At 48.1% G+C, this 15,406-nt stretch overlaps 1 pseudogene; it reads left to right on the plus strand.

The window, feature by feature from the left end:
• Positions 1-13,991: 13,991 nt before the first annotated feature.
• On the plus strand, positions 13,992-14,300 carry LOC107132931 (large ribosomal subunit protein eL39-like; annotated as a pseudogene).
• Positions 14,301-15,406: the final 1,106 nt, after the last annotated feature.

A 15,406-nucleotide genomic window follows, 5' to 3' on the forward strand; every position in this document is an offset into this window, starting at 1 on the left:
ACAACCCTCTGAAGTGTATTGTTGTCAGCTCCTATGAGGAAACGGAGATGGCAACCCACTCCAGTGCCCTTGCCCGGAGAATCCCATGGACGGGGGAGCCTGGTAGGCTCCGGTCTATGGGGTCGCAAAGAGTCGGACACGACTGAGCGACTTCATTTTCACTTTCACATGAGGAAACGGAAGCACAGAGAAGGTAGTAATGCTTGCCCAGACCACAGTTAGCAAGTGACAGGATCAGCGCTTGCCCCGAGGTCTGTGTGCACCCCCAGCCCACTGGCATGATTGTAAGCAAAGTACCGAGCACATAGGAGACACTCAAATGGGAATTCCTGTCCCTTCTTTTTTCCCCTAAAAGCCCAGATTTCCACAGTGCCCTCTGGGACCTGCTTTTGGGCTTGCCTACACAGACTTCTCTGGAAGTCAGGAGAAAGCTGGAGGTGAGGGATGAGGGGTGGAGGGGAATCTCTCATTCCAGGCTCCCCTCCCCTCTCCCCCCACATCCCCCCACCTCGCTTCCTTATAGGGTTTGGCAAAAGCAGCTTCACTCAAGGCCTCTTGTGTTGCTGGAAACAAGGCAAGTTTATTTTGGCACCACAAAGAGAGCCCAACTCTCCCACTCCGGATGGCTATGTGGGAAGAGGACCCAGAGAATGTGGCCCAGACCCCCTCAGTTCCCATTACTCTGCAAGTAGCCATCCCGTGCAGCTTGGAGAAAGAAATGAGATAAGAGCTTTCTTTCAACTTCATATAGATCCTAAGATTTGTCAGTCCCTTCTGGGCTCCCTCTCCAAAAAGAAGTCAAGCTAAAGGCATGGTGCAACATTTAACTACCCACTCTTATCCTGCTGCTAAGTGGCATCAGTCGTGTCCGACTCTGTGCGACCCCAGAGACGGCAGCCCATGAGGCTCCCCCATCCCTGGGATTCTCCAGGCAAGAACACTGGAGTGGTTGCCATTTCCTTCTCCAATGCATGAAAGTGAAAAGTGAAAGTGAAGTCGCTCAGTCGTGTCCGACCCTCAGCGACCCCATGGACTGCAGCTTACCAGGCTCCTCCATCCATAGGATTTTCCAGGCAAGAGTACTGGAGTGGGGTGCCATTGCCTTCTCCGACTCTTATCCTAGCCCCTATAGACCCTGTGGGCACTTGATCTGGCAGTGTCCTCACCTGGGCCTTTGGCTACCGAGGCTGATTAAAGTCATGGACCCTCAGGGGATCACCTGGTACAAGCCCTCACCTGGCTTCTATTCACACTCAACCAGCATTTACCCACTACTGATCCTGGGCCAAGCCAAGAGTACTTTTGCATGTTAGTTCATATTTCAGAATCCTCATACTGCTCTTTTTCAGAAAAGCCTTATTTCCGCATTTTCACAAAAGTGGAGCCCGTGGTTCAGGGAGATGCAGCAGCTGACTCAAGACTGCGGAGACAGTAGGTCAGAGATGGACCAGGATGTGGTCTTCCAGCACTGATACCAGCCCTGTCTGTCCCAGCCTGAGAGGCGGCCTTCTGCAATGCTCTCCGTGGAAGCTTCATCCAGGCTTGGTCTGAGCTCCTCTGGTATTCCCTGAGAAAGCCTAATTTCAAAGGTTGTCCAGGTGAGCTAAAATCTGCCTCCCTGTCACTTTCTCTCTCAGGCCCTCGAAGTCCTAAATCTAACATCAAGCAAAAAGGGAAATTCAGGAATCTGCCCTTGGCCATATCTGTTCTTCAGAGATGGGGAAATGGCCCCAGATGGTCCCTGATTCTGTCCCAGGACTGGCTGGTGGTGGGGTGTAGTGTCTGCACCCTCCCAAGGAGACTGACCGTCAGAACCCTGTCTCTGTGGGCCTTCTCAGGCTCTCTGACTGCTCCGCGTGGCTCCGGGTGGGAGTTAGGGAAATCTGGAGGTTAAAGGTGCAACCAAGTGAGCCTGCCAGGCAGGCCCCAGGTAAAAGGGATGGATGGGGACTCCAGCCCAGGCCCAGAGAACACCGAGGACGCACCACTGAGTGGGCTGTGACCTGTGGCTGGGGGAGAGCCCTTGGGCCCTAGAGGGCACATGCTCCCCACACATCCCAGCTTAGCCCAGGGCCAGGTAGGGGAGGTGCTGATGCACAAGCAATAATGGGCCAGATGATAGCTTTCAGAGCTCGTTGAAGGAGGCAGGCAGGGCAAGCTTCATTTTGGTTTACAGATATGGCAATGGAGGCCCAGAGAACTCAGATGGCTTTCCAAGGCCACACAGCCCCGAAGGCAGGACCCTGGGCTCCTTTTCATCTGTCAACTCTAGGAGGATGGGTCTGGGCACAGCCACGAAGGAGCAGATGTGAGTAAGTAAGCTCGGGCAAAAGGATGGATGGATGGATGGGTTGACGGATTCGTTGATTGAATCAGTGAGACCCCACCTTCTGAGCTGCGGGCCACCGTCTCTACTGCCTCCCGGCTCTGAATAGGAGAGCAGATCTGAGCTTGCAGTTCCCACTAAGGGTGTGACTGAAACACTTATGGTTCCTATTTAAAGCCATACCTCATTCTTCATTTCAGCACCAACCAACAATTAAAGATGATTCAATCAATTTAAAGCAGGCCTCACAATTGGGCTGTCCCTGGCTATTTAAAACCCTCTCCGGCCCCCTGGGGACCTTCAGAACTGGGACTCTCTGTCCTGCCAAGAGCAAACTCTGCCTGTCTCCTTCTGGATCTGCACCCAGACCCAGATCTGGACGCATGCAGTGTCTAGGGCCTGTTCCAGCCACCGGGGCCCCTGCGGCCATGTGCCCCATAGCCTTCTGTTGGGACTATCTCTGCCAGCCCAGGCCTGGACAGGCTGTCTGCCAGGGCTTAGAGGTGCTTCTGGGAGGGGTTGGAGATGCCAGGGGGAGGGAGCAGGGGTAGCAAAGAAAGGCAGGAGCCCACTTAAGAGTCACAGAAGCCCCAAGGGTACACACTTCTGGTCCTTTGTTGGTTTTATTTGGGCCCTGAGCAAATGTGCCCCCCGCCCCCCAGGGAGTGATGAGAATGTGGGAACCTGGATTTGAACCCAGACTTGGCAATTGACTACCCAGTCCTGTGACCTTGGCCAGGTCTCATGGGCTTTCTCAGCATCACCATCCTCATCAGTATAAAGGGAATTTAAAAAATCTCTTCCAGGCCATCTCCCTGAGTGGCTAAGAGATCCCTGCCATCTGACCCTCTTGGCAAACATGATCTTGCATTAGGTCTGGTGCTACGAGGACAGCATGGTGATCCCAATACATGGTCAGAAGAGTGACACTTGGTGTTCATAAGGCACTCTGGGGCTGCAGAAACACGACAAATCACCTAGTGTAGATGATGACCCCTTTGGGCTAAGGACTCAGTCCAGACTGGTGTAGTCAAGGAGGTCTTCTGGGAGGAAGTGGGCTTGAGCCCAGTTTTGAAGCTTGGACAAGACTGGAAAAAGCCGAGCGTGGCAGGGAAGCTAAGCTAGTTAGAGCTGCTGAGAGCTGGTGAAGAACGTCCATGGCTGTTTCTCATTTAATCTTCATGATCACGCCCAATTTAAATAACTGGCCCCTGAGAGATTCAGGCAGCCAGATACAACTTGGAGTTTCTGATGCCAGTTGCCTGGTGTACTGTGCCCCACTTGCAGAGCACAGAACATCAGAGATGGAAAGGGGAAACCAGGGGAGTGGGAAGATGGGAAGATTTCCAGCAGGGTTCTTCCCTCTGGGATTCCTAATGCGTATCCTTCCCAAAGAAGGAAAAAGCACAAAAAGTGCTGAGATAATGTGAGAAGTGTGTGTGTCGGGGGGGGGGGCCGGGCAGGGGGGGATTGCTGTGTGAGGGGCTGGGGAGCATGGGCTAGTGACAGCCAGCCATCCTTGTCACTGTGGGAGCCTAGGCTGCCCTGACAGGGGAGAGGGGTCTTTCAGGCCCCAAGTTCTGGTGTGTGGGAGGAAATGATAGCCTCTCCTCTGAAGCCCCAGGGATGAGGCTGAGGAGTGAGATCATGTCTGGGGAGGCAGGGGCAGGGACACAGGATGTGAGCGAGCACCCAGGGGAGCCAGCCGCCTCTCTCCCTGAAAGTTTTCCCCTCTCCCCATCCACCCTCCTCCCCCACTGCCATCCCAGCCTCCCTCTCTCCTCCAGGTTCCATAAGTCAGGTCTGTGTGACCCTTCTAGGATTCTCAAGGGTCTCTCAGACCCAACTAGGCTGCAAGCCCCTCAATGGCATGTGCACAGCCTCACATGTGTTAAGAGCTCAGGACCCGGCACACAGCAGCGGCCTGGGGGCGGGTGCAGGGAAGGCCTCCAGGCCTCACACTTATTAGCTGCATGATTTTAAGCCTGTCCCTTAACCTCCTTGATAGTCTCTTGTGCAATGAAGGTAAAAATAGGATCTATCTCATAAGGTCATAGTGAAAATTAAATGAGTTAATCAGAGTACATGCTTACCAAAAATACCTTCATCTGGTGCACCCCGGAGCAGCTAACACAGGCTCAATGTTTAGCAGTATACAACGTGACAATTAGCTGATTGCTGCAGCACAGAGTCCTGGGATTGGGTGCAAGTGAAAGCTCTATGACATGGACCCGTGATTCCAAATGAAGGGCAGAGGTTGTCTGGGGAATTTCCCTCCTTTGAGGCCTCAGGAACATGGAAGTCCCCAGGTTAATCTGCCCTGAGGGTCTCACACGCCCATACTGTTGGCAAATCAGGAGCCCCTACACTCTCCCTGGGGTCTTCCTGGGGAATGTTGGCCCCTGCCTCGCGGTTGGGGTGGGAGAGGAGACTGAGGGATTGAGCTGCCCTCCTCTGGCTGAACCTTAGCAGGCAAACATGAGGGTGCTGGGTTCCTGGGAGGGGGGACAAGGAAAAGAGAAAGGACCCCAAGACCGTGAGGATTAAGTAAGGTGGCATCTATCAGTCATTAGACCATAGCTTCTGAAGTTTTCTGTAAAGGACTAATTTTGAAACTAATCAGTCACAGACCAGTGCTTTTGTAAGACACAACAAACTTGAAATACTAGAAAAAAAGATGATCACACATTTGAATACTGTGGCATTATCAAATGGCTCTAAAAATTTGTGTTTATTATGTTTCTAGACTTAAGAGCAACCAGTGACAAACTTACCACCTCCTTGACTGGGTGGCAAAAGGGTTCTAAGAACACCTCAGAGGGCATGGCAATACCCCTCCAGTATTCTTGCCTGGAGAATCCCATTGACAGAGGAGTCTGGTGGGCTACAGTCCATGGAGTTGCAAAGAGTCAGACACGACTGAAGTGACTTAGCATGCATGCACAATCCATGTGTTTAGAAATCATTATCTATGGTTCTCATCTATGGTCCTATAGCCTCTGTTTTTGGGGACAGTCCTGATTATACATATTCTGTCTCCTGGAAATGTTCTAACTTTTTTAAATGTAGTGTCTGCCATACAATAGACGTGTTCCTGAAAGGATGAGCATGAATTCTATATTTATGCAAAGAAATGTGTGGAGAACTGGGTCCCAAGGCAGCAAGCCCTTCCCAGGGGTGAGTATAGAAAGAGTGTCTGTCTGTCTGTCTGGATATAGAGCAAAGGCTTCCCCTGGGAACTAGATGAACAGCAGCTACTATTTTTTGAGCACATAAACTATGCCAGACCCTGAGTACCAGTAATGTTTGCCCACTGGTTCTACAAGGTAGAAAATGTTTTGTCCAATTTAACAGGAGACATCTCGACTCTGTGAGTTCCTCAAAGGAGCTGTGTAAGTGCTACATGGCAGCCCAGAGGGTTTCAAAACAGCCCCTCCCAAATGCTGATCCTGAAAGGGGTTCTTAAAAATGCACCTTTCCAGCTCCACACCCTAGATTCTGATGCTCAAAGCCTGGGTGGTAACGAAGTGATTCTGATGATGGGCCAGTTCTGGCATTACTATACTCACTGATCCTCAGACCTGGAGGCAACCTAAGAGAGCCCATCTGATACAGAACTCAGAAGTGAAGTCTTTTGGGGCCAAGACGGTGGAGTAGAAAGACACTGCACTCATATCCTCTCATAAGCACAGCAAAATCTCAACTAAGCTGCAAAACAGTCATCAGTGGAAAAGACCGGTACCTATCAGAAAAGATCTACAGCTAAAGACATAAGGAAGGAGCTGCAATGAGATGGGCAGAAGGGGTGGACTTGAAATACAATCAAATCCCGTACGTGCCCCTCACCCCGGATGGGTGACTCACAAACTAGAGTTATATTGCAGAGATTCTGAGACAGGAGGGGAAGGCGCAGGACACGAGGGCTACGTAAATGAAGAGGGGGCGTGGCTGTTTGGAAGATAATCAAGACTGACTGGAACCAGCTGAAACCAAGCTGGCTTCAAGAATAGTTCAGTCATTGACCTTTAGCCCACCATACCTTTATGGTCATATTAAAAGTCACTCCCCCTAACGCCATGATGGTTCTGAAATGGATCATAAAAGGCCAAAGAGTGGGCAGTGGCCCATTTCCTACAGAATCCCCGAAATTCAGACCCCTGTCTCGTCATGACATCCTAACCCAAAATGGGAGTGATTATAAGCACTATGAAGGAGTCTCTGTTAGGACACATGTTAGCTAACTGTGGCAGATTCAGACAGGATGGCTTAAGAAAAAATAAATTAATCTTATTTTGAATACTACATGGCCCCAAATAGGGGATCAAGAGATCTGGCCAAAAAATGGATTACTGAACTACAATGCCATCTTGCAGCTGGATGTGTTTTGTAAAAAGGAAGGAGAATAAGGGGAGTCCTGTACGCTCAAATGTTCATGACCCTGCCTCAAGATCCAGATCTAAAAGACTCCTGATGGGTATGCCTGGCTCATACCCCTCCAAAGTGACTTCTTCCCCCACAGGAGCCCACTGTTTTCCATGGTCCTTTATAGGTCCGCCTCTTCCATGTCCACAACTAGGAACTCCTGAAAGTGAAGTCGCTCAGTCCAGTCCAACTCTTTGAGACCCCATGAAGTGTAGCCTACCAGGATCCTCCGTCCATGGGATTTTCCAGGCAAGAGTACTGGAGTGGGGTGCCATGTCTTCTCCAGGGGATCTTCCCAACCCAGGGATCGAACCCAGGTCTCCCGCATTGTAGGCAGACACTTGACCGTCTGAGCCACCAGGGAAGTAGTGGCTCCTATGGAGGCCACTGGAACTCCTATGCCCCCCTAATTCTGAGGAAGGACCGTCTTTCGGATCATCTACCCCTAGTGCCCCATCTGATCTGCTGGAAATCCCACTGCCTTATCCCTCCAGTCCCGTCCTGTATCCTCCGGTACCAGCACCAATACTACATGAAGCCAGGCTGCCTACCAGCCTCCTTCTTCCAAATTCTGTCCCTTAGGGAAGTGCCCACGGGTGATGGAGGAACAATGAGTCCACATCCCTTTTCCTATGGTTGACCTAACTATCTGCGAAGAGAAATTTGGACATCTTTCTGAGGACCCCAGTTGGTTCACGGAAGAATTCACCAAGCTGACAATGTTTTGAGAACTTACCTGGGGGACTGACAGATCCTCCTTTCTACTTGCTTCACCTTTGAAGAGAAAAGCTGGATCCTTGCTTCAGCCTGGGCACATGCCGGTAAACTGGCAGCCCCACATCAAGGACATACAATCTACCTTGCAAGAGAGAGCGCAGCCCTTGACCAAGACCTCCACTGGGCTACCAGCAAAGAGGTAGAGGGCTTACACCAAGAAGCACATGGCGACTCGCCTCATAGAAGGGATAAAAGACGTGTTGTTAAGCCTGTTAATTATGATGAAATCAGAGAAGTAACATGGAAAAGATGAGGATCCGGCCCTCTTACAGGGCCAGCCTTTAGAAAGTATACCAGTATTAATCCTGACACCCACAAAGGGTAAGTCCTAGTTAACACTCATTTTATCAATTTGCTCCAGACATTAGCAGAAAATTACAGAAAGCAGCTAGGGGACCCCAGACCTCCATGAATCCGCTCATGGACTTAGCCTCTGGAGCATTTAACAATAGAGAGAGGGTTGAGGAAGCGAAGAAGACTCAGGGAAACCACAAAGGGCACAGTTATTGGTGGCAGCCCTAGCCCCTGAACCACCAGGGTTATACCCAACCCCTTGTAAAAGCCAACAGCAGGGGCAGGATCTGAAAAATCTGGATCAGAGCCACTCTCCCACTGAGAAGGAACCTGTTCTAAACACAGCCAGGAGGGCCGCTGGAAGCTCGAATGCCCTCTGTATGGGAAATGTCCACCCAAATCCTGCCTGGTATGTAAACTAGAGGACTCCTAGGAGCAAGAGGGCCCCCAGTCCGGATGAGGCTTGGGGCTGCCTAAGCCGATGATGACCAAAAGGACTGAAGAGTTAGGGGGCCCAGGACCCCCTTGGCTCCCAAAGGACACCAGGTCATTTCCCTGAAGGAGCCTCAGGTAACCCTTGATGTGGGAGGTAGAAAAGCTACTTCTTTTTTTTTTTTTTCCCACTAGATATGGGGCCCACCTACTCTGTGCTGACTGATCTCCCTGGACCCTTGTCCTCCCCATCCTGAAAGTAATGGGGATGGATGGATGGCCCAAAACCAAGCAATTCACCCCCGACCCCCAGCTGCTTGCTAGGAAGTTTTACCTTTGCACACAGTTACTACTCCTGCCTGAGTGTCCCGCCCCCTTGCTGAGAAGGGATTTGCTCACTAAATTCCAGACAGTAGTTCAATTCAGAGACCCCCTCAGAGAAGGCACTTGCCAGGGAAACAATTGCTCATGGCCATGGGAGCATGCCTCAGTCACAAATCAGAGGAGATCTCCTCTCCACCCTACATTTCTCAAGTAAACCCCTCTGGACATGGAGGTTCCCGGCAAACCCAGCAATCTGCCCTTAGCTCAGATTTCATTAAAACCAATGCTGATCACTGGTGGATAACCAGTACCCCTTGAGCCCAAGGGCCAATGAGGTATCCAGCCTTTAATAAACCAAGTTTTAAAAATATGGGCTGTTATGACCCTGCTGATCTCTGTGTAATACCCTGTTCTGCCCATAAAAAAGCAAAGTGGAAAATACGGGTTTGTTTGTTCAAGACCTGAGGTCAGTTAATGAGGCAGTGGTCCTAGGTCACTCCGTAGTCCCTAATTCACATGCCATACTGACCCCAGTTCCAGAAAATGCAAACCGGTTTACAGTGCTCGACCTAAAGGATGCCTCTTTTGCACTCCCCTGCAGCCAGACTCCCAGTATCTCTTTTTGAGTGAACAGATGCAGACCCTCATAACACTTTGCCCCAGGGTTTCAGGGTTTCCCTCCTGTTTGGAAATATATTAGCAAACAAATTAAGAGAATTACAACTGGTAAATGGGTCTCTCCTACAGTAGTGGATGACTCCCTAATTTCTAATCCTACTAAGAAAGACAGATAAAAGCATCATTCAGATCCTTAGCTTCCTAGGGGAACGAAAATATTGAGCCTCTCCTCACAAGGCTCAGATTCCTCCCAACAAGTTAAGTACCCAGGATATGTGCTCAACTCTGGGCTTCCTTGGTGGTTCGGACAGTAAAGAATCTGCCTGCAATACAGGAGACCCAGGATCAATCCCTGTATCGGGAAAATTCCCTGGAGAAGGAAATGGCCACCCACTCAAGTATTCTTGCCTGGAGAATCCCATGGACAGAGGAGCCTGGTGGGCTACAGTCCATAGGATCGCAAAAAGTCAGACACATCTGAACAACTAACACTTTCACTTTTCACTGGGAAAATGAGACTGTAACCAAGGACCAAAAGGAAGCCATTATAACCCTCAACTCTCCCCGACGCCTGGACCCAGACAAAGAGGCAACCGAAGGCCTTTGTGTGGATGGCAGGATTTTGTAGGATCTGGATACCTGGATTCAGGCTTCTAGCAAAGCCTCTCTATGAGGCTCTAAAAGAAGGTGACCACAAACCCCTCAACTGGGATGAAAACTGCCAACAGGCATTCCTAGCCCCTGTGTTGGATTTCCCAAACTTACTCTATGAGAGACAAGAGTAGCCCTGGTGTCCTCACCCTAAAACTGGGGGACCTCCCTAGACCAGTAGCTTATTTCTCAAAAAAAACTTGATCAGATGGCCACTGGATGGCTAGGGTGTCTTAGAGCAGTGACTGCCGCTGCTCTGCTAGTAGAAGCAGCCAGTAAGTAAGTTCTCCCTGGAACAATCACTGAAGTCCTAACCCCTCACCAGGCACAAGGAGTCCTAGAAGCAAAAGGGCACCGGTGGTGACTGCTTAAATACCAAGTGAAGTCACTCAGTTGTGTCCAGCTCTTTGCAACTCTATGGACTGTGGCCCACCAGACTCTTTCACTCATGGGTTCTTTAAAGGTAAGAATACTGGAGTGGGTTGCCATTTCCTTCTCCAGGGGGTCCTCCCAACCCAGGGATTGAACTCAGATCTCCCGCATTGCAGGCAGACTCTTTACCATCTGAACCACCAGTGAATCCTCTACTTCTGTCTCTCACAGAGAGGGTAAAGGGTTTTTTACTAAGCTTGGGAAACCCAACACAGGGGCTAAATACCAAGTCCTCCTGCAAATCAAAACTACAATGAGGTTATCACCTCACATGAATCAGAACAACCATCATTAAAAAGTCTACAGTAATAAATGCTGGAGAGGGTGTGGAGAGAAGAGAACTCTTCTCCACTGTTGGTGGAAATGTAAGTTGGTGCAGTCACTGTGAAAACAGTATGATGGTTCCTTTAAAACCTAAGCATAGTGTTGCCATATGATCCAGCAGTTCCACTCCTGGAATACTCAATTTTGAAAACATACATGCATCCCAATGTTCACAGCAGCACTATTTATAATAGTTAAGACATGGAAGCAACCTAAATGTCCATTGACAGATGAATAGATAAAGAAGACGTGTGTGTGTGTGTGTGTGTGTGTGTGTGTGTGTGTGATGGAATAATACTTGGTCATACAAAAGGATGAAATAATGCCATTTGCAACAACATGGATGGACCTAGAAATTGTCATATTAAGTAAGTCAGAGAAAGACAAACATCATACAATATGGTTTATATGTGGAATCTAAAATATGATACAAATAAACTTAGTTATAAAACAGAAACAGACTCACAACAGACTCACTCACAGTTACCAAAGGGGAAAGGCAGGGGGTGGGGGGTTGGGAATAAACTAGAAGTTTGGGATTAGCAGATACAAACTATGATATATAAAATAGAACAACAGGGTTCTACTGAATAGCACAAGGAACTATATTCAATATCTTATAATAAATCATAATGGAAAAGAAAATGAAAAAGAATATATATGTACAGCTAAATCACTTTGCTATATACCAGAAACTAGCACAACATTGTAAAACAACTTTGCTTCATAAATAAATATATAAACCAATCCCTCTTAGTCCCACAGGCATCAAACACTCAAGGTTTGCCAAGTCTGGAACCCAGCAACTCTAATGCCAGAGCCCCACCCCAAGTCCTTGTTCACTCCTGCATGGAGACTATTGAACAAGTTTACTCACTAGGCCTGATCTCAACAGTGAGCCCCTGACCAGTCCCTATGCCGAATGGTTTACTGATGGAAGCAGTTTTTAGAAAGGCTGGCTATGTATGTCATAGTCAGCCTGCAGACGATTTTTGAGCTCTACCCTCTTACATTTCTGCCCAAACGGCTGAGTCAATTACCTTGACCAGAGCACTCCAACTAGGAACAGGATTAAGAATCAATATAAATACTGATTTCAAGTATGGTTTCCTAGTGCTACGCACCCATTGCTGCCATATGGGAAGAAAGGGGACTACTGACAGCCAAAGAATTTGTGTCTCTATTAAACACCAGGCACAAATTCTAGAACTCCTAAAAGAGGTCTGCCTCCAGAGGAGGCTGCAGTCATTCATGGCAGGCGTCATCACCAAAGGGGCCACACCTCCTTTGAAGGAGAAATGCCCTGGCCAATAAGGCCTCTAAGGCTGCAGCCAAGAACACCCAGTCCTACAAACTGCAGCTCTCAGACCTGACAATCCATCCTTCCCAGTGATGCCATCTTATACACCTGAAGAAACTGAGGGGGCTAAATATAGGGGACTGGAAAGAAACCCCTCAGGGTGGCCGACAAAAGATAACAAGCTTCTCATTCCTGGGGCCCCAGCAATGGAAAATAAGGACGTCCAAGAATTCTCCCACTTAGGGTGGGACTTCCTATTCGAACTGTGTTCCTAGGTAAGGGACTGTCCCAAACTGTTAAAAATGTCATGGGCTTGCAAGCTTTGTGCCAAAATAACCCAGAAAGCCACCCCATACCTCCACCCCTAACTCAGCCCATACAACATCAAGGAACCTATCCAAGGGAAGACTGGTGAACAGACTTGACCCAAATGCCCTCAAATGGGAACGAGAATGGTACTCCCAAATGGGAATACCTATTGGTATTCATAGACACCTTTTAGGATAGTTAGAAGCTTTGCCTGCTAGAACTGAAAAGGCAATAAAAATATCCAAATTTCTGTTTAAAGAGATAATTTCGAAATTCAGGTTACCAAAAAGTCTACAGAGTGATGACGGACATCCCTTCACTGCCAAGGTGACCCAACAAGCTGCCTCCGTTCTGGGTATTAACTACCGCCTCCACTCTTCCTGGAGGTGGCAAGGCTGAAACAGCAAGTCATGTTCTACAAAGAACACTCGCTAAACTATATCAAAAGGCTTCAGAAACCTGGGTCTCCCTCCTCCCTGTAGTCCTTCTAAGGACTAGGATGGCCCCAGAGGAAATTCTGAAACTTAGCCTGTTGGACATGACCGATGGGAGGCCCTTTTTTACTTCAGATCTCTTGTTTGATGAGGAAGCCCCCAAATTGGATGCCCATACTGTTCAGCTTAAGCCAAGCTCAAAGGGCCCTCCGAGTACAGAAACAAAGTGCTGCTCTCACCCCTACGAAAGAAAAAGGTCGAGGTCTCCATCCAGTCAGGGGACTTTGTCCTACTAAAAACTTGGAAGGAAGGGCCCCCTGAGGACCAGCTACAGCCACGATGGAAGGGACCGTGTCAAGCGTAACTAAGCAATCCAACTGCTGTCAAGCTATGAGAGTCACTAGTTGGGTACGTCTGTCTAGAATAAAATCTGTGTAAGTCCCAATAGCAACCAGAGGAGCCTTACTCCTGTGAGCCCGTGGAAGACAGATACCTATTCAAGAGAACCAGTAAGTGACTTCATGTGGCCAAGGTGGCTTGGTCTAGTCAACCTGGCATTTCTGACAATCATGCTCTTATTCTGCCACTTTTCAGAATCCCCTCACCCTGATAAACATCTTTGCTGGGTCTGAAAGAAAAAATGTAATACAATGTCAAAAGCCATAATACTCCTAGTAGAACTTCTGACAATGGTCTCAACCCAGGAGGAATGGGGAAAAAATGCTTTATTAAACATATCTAAAATAGTCACCAGGGAGAAAAACTAGTTAATTGTTGGGTCTGCCATGAAAACCCTGGCTTACAATCATCATTACAGATACAAACAGGTACATACCACAAGAGCTTTACCACAGACTCACAGATTTCAAAAACAAATCGGTTGGGTGCCAAAGGGGAAATGTCAGGAGCAGGGAGGGATAAATTAGGAGCTTGATATTACCATATACTCATTACTATATATAAAACAGATAACAAACAAGGACCTACTATATAGCATGCTGCTGCTGCTGCTGCTGCTGCTAAGTCGCTTCAGTCGTGTCCGACTCTGTGTGACCCCAGAGACGGCAGCCTACCAGGCTCCCCCGTCCCTGGGATTCTCCAGGCAAGAACACTGGAGTGGGTTGCCATTTCCTTCTCCAATGCATGAAAGTAAAAAGTCAAAGTGAACTCGCTCAGTCATGTCCGACTCTTTGCGACCCCATGGACTGCAGCCTACCAGGCTCCTCCATCCATGATTTTCCAGGCAAGAGTACTGGAGTGGGGTGCCATTGCCTTCTCCGACTATATAGCATAGGGAACTCAATATTCTATAATAATTTAGATGGGTAAAGAATCAGAAAAAGAATGAGCTCTTTTCTCTTCTCCGCCATCCTATGTGCGGTTGAGTTCTCTCCTCACCATGTCTTCTCATAAGACTTTCAGGATCAAGTGATTCCTGGCCAAGAAACAAAAGCAGAATCGTCCCATTCCTCAATGGATTCGAATGAAAACTGGCAATAAAATCAGGTACAGCTCCAAGGGAAGACACTGGAGAAGAACCAAGCTGGGTCTATAAGAAGCCAGCTGGGTCTATAAGAAGCCAGCTGGGTCTATAAGAAGCCAGCTGGGTCTATAAGAAGCAAGCTGGGTCTATAAGAAGCCAGCTGGGTCTATAAGAAGCAAGCTGGGTCTATAAGAAGCCAGCTGGGTCTATAAGAAGCAAGCTGGGTCTATAAGAAGCCAGCTGGGTCTATAAGAAGCAAGCTGGGTCTATAAGAAGCCAGCTGGGTCTATAAGAAGCCAGCTGGGTCTATAAGAAGCAAGCTGGGTCTATAAGAAGCCAGCTGGGTCTATAAGAACCAAGCTGGGTCTATAAGAAGCCAGCTGGGTCTATAAGAAGCAAGCTGGGTCTATAAGAACCAAGCTGGGTCTATAAGAAGCCAGCTGGGTCTATAAGAACCAAGCTGGGTCTATAAGAAGCAAGCTGGGTCTATAAGAAGCCAGCTGGGTCTATAAGAAGCAAGCTGGGTCTATAAGAAGCCAGCTGGGTCTGTAAGAAGCAAGCTGGGTCTATAAGAAGTGGTCTTAACATGTGTGGCACACATGTTAAGACCACTTTTTTAAGCAGCCAAATCACAATGAGAACATCACTACTGTAATGCTTGGCTCCTGATGTTATTTCCTCACTATCAGTCTGAGACTCAGTAATAAATATGAAACGTTGGAACTGTTATTGTATTATATGGTTTGTGATGACGTACTGAATAAATACTCCTGTCAGTTAGGACATGGGCCTGTCCAATGATAGAAATGTTCTCTAGCTACCAAGTACTTAGAAGTACAGCTAGTAAATTAGGAACTGGCTTTTTAAAATTTTGTTGTCTTATTGTTCCCTATAACTAGCAGCTCTTATACCTACTGTTACAGGAAGTACACGTATGTGTCATCCTTGTACCTGAAGGCAGCACCTTTTTAAAATAAACCGTGCGGGGAGGGACGCTTGTCACAAGACATGTAGGATCTTAGTTCCCCAACCAGGGATTGAACCCGCTTGGCTGCCAGGAAAGTCCCATAAAAAGCATGTTTATATGCTATTGTATGATGTGAACCAGGGTTTGGCAAACTGGTCTCCCGCCTGCTTTTGTATGGTCTGTGAACTAAAGTTGTGCATTTTTAAATGGTTGAAAAAATCAAATGTTTTTGGCATTTAATAAATTCAAGTTTACCTACCAGGAAAAAAAAAAAAGAAAAAGAATGAATATATGTATACATAGGACTGAATCA

Source organism: Bos taurus, chromosome 11 (genome assembly GCF_002263795.3).
Source record: "Bos taurus isolate L1 Dominette 01449 registration number 42190680 breed Hereford chromosome 11, ARS-UCD2.0, whole genome shotgun sequence".
In the NCBI taxonomy this organism is placed as follows: domain Eukaryota; kingdom Metazoa; phylum Chordata; class Mammalia; order Artiodactyla; family Bovidae; genus Bos; species Bos taurus.